Consider the following 1,738-nt stretch of genomic DNA (forward strand, 5'->3'; position numbering starts at 1 on the left):
CTCCACCTCTCCCTACTCTATAAACAAACGATCACCCTCTCCAGCCACAAGCTCACAGCCCTCACAGCTCACAGCCCTCACAGCTCACAGCCCTCACAGCTCACAGACACGGAACACAGCTGCAAAAGGGCTGGTTTTAAACAAGAGAGAAAGAAAAAGAAAGTGAGAGAGAAAGCAAGAGAGAGAGAGCAAAAGAACAATATCACTGGTGAGCCCTGGACCATAGAGTGAGAGGCTGATGAAATTACCTTGCTGTTGAATATTGTTTTGAATAGGCAGGCTGCGAGATGGCTACTGCTTGAGGACACACATGGGTGGACAGCCATACACTCTACAATCGCTCCAGTCATTGAGAGCACTCAGGGAGGAAAATAACCAATCTCACATGGAGAGATAGAGAGGTAGTGGTGGAGAGATAGCGAGACTTTAGGGGGGGGGGTAAAGAGAGGGGGAGGAGCAGGGATAGACAGAGGACAAAGAGAGAGAGGGAGAGAAAAAGCGAGAGAGGTCCACTAAATTGCTCTCAGCAGGGATAGACAGAGGACAAAGAGAGAGAGAGAGAGAGAGAGAACAAGAGAGAGAGGTCCACTAAATTGCTCTCAGCACCATTTTCTTCTCGAGTCTCTCCTTCTCGTTTGGTCTTGACACTGGTAATACTCCTGGAGGTATCAATCTGAATGAGAAGTGACAGAGAAAACAAGGAGTCGTGTCAGGTTAAGTCTGAGACTCAGTCTACTAGTCTGAGGGCCAGTCTCTTAAGCTAACATTCCACTCCTTGTCCTTGCCAAATACAAGGCTCATGACATGGAGTACAGAGAGTGGATTAGCTAAAGAGACTGGTACCCAGGCTATCAGTCTACCACAATACAGAACAATATGCTGTCCCATAACACTTAACTCTAACGTGCTTCTCTGGGCCTCAAAGCAATTTCACTCTGTTAGCAACATTAGCTGTTAGCGTCTCTCTTTTGCTCGATTGGGTCAAAGCCGTGAACGAGGTGGCAGCCAGGAGCCCCCATCCCTCCACTCATCCCCCTCTCTCGCTCACTGCTTACACACTTCCCTCAGGAGCTCTGTATCTGTGTAGCCCTGGGCTATAAACGCTCCACCTCTTCCCTAAAAGTGAGAGGGGGTTTCATCTCTCCCTGTCTTCCTCTCTCTCGCTCCCTCGTTCCTCGAGTAGCCAAGGAGCCTTGAGCGAGCTGACAGCTTCATGACGGATCAGATCTGTGTTGAAAGGCCGACATCATTGCCGGTGGAGTGATCATCACCACCTCGACGTCGCCAGGGGATGACGATGCTCACAGCGACTTCAAAACGTGAAGCGCACGATCGGTGAAATGAGAGAATGTGTAAATTGACAACATCTTGTGTCACAGTGGTTTGATAATATCATGTTGAACAACAATAAGGCACGTCCCATCCTGAGGGCCTGGTGAAAAAGAGGCAACAAGACTGCATGAATTCTGAGAACATGCTCACACTGCAACTTCCAGTACAGGATCCTTCATCTCTCTAACACACACACACACACACACACACACACACACACACACACACACACACACACACACACACACACACACACACACACACACACACACACACACACACACACACACACACACACACACACACACACACACACACACACACACACACACACACACACACACAGTACCTGATGTGTCACATATAACTGCATGTGTGTGTAGGTGTGTAGATCGACATAGATTCT

At 48.7% G+C, this 1,738-nt stretch overlaps 1 long non-coding RNA gene across 1 annotated transcript in view; it reads right to left on the minus strand.

Moving 5' to 3' along the window:
• Nucleotides 1–419, minus strand: part of LOC124043058 — an 8,147-nt gene extending 7,728 nt beyond the window's left edge. The window contains exon 1 of the long non-coding RNA XR_006840262.1: nt 249–419. This is a non-coding gene — a long non-coding RNA (uncharacterized LOC124043058). The remainder of the gene's footprint in view (nt 1–248) is intronic.
• Nucleotides 420–1,738: the final 1,319 nt, after the last annotated feature.

Source organism: Oncorhynchus gorbuscha, linkage group LG09 (genome assembly GCF_021184085.1).
Source record: "Oncorhynchus gorbuscha isolate QuinsamMale2020 ecotype Even-year linkage group LG09, OgorEven_v1.0, whole genome shotgun sequence".
NCBI classification, from domain to species: Eukaryota; Metazoa; Chordata; class Actinopteri; order Salmoniformes; family Salmonidae; genus Oncorhynchus; species Oncorhynchus gorbuscha.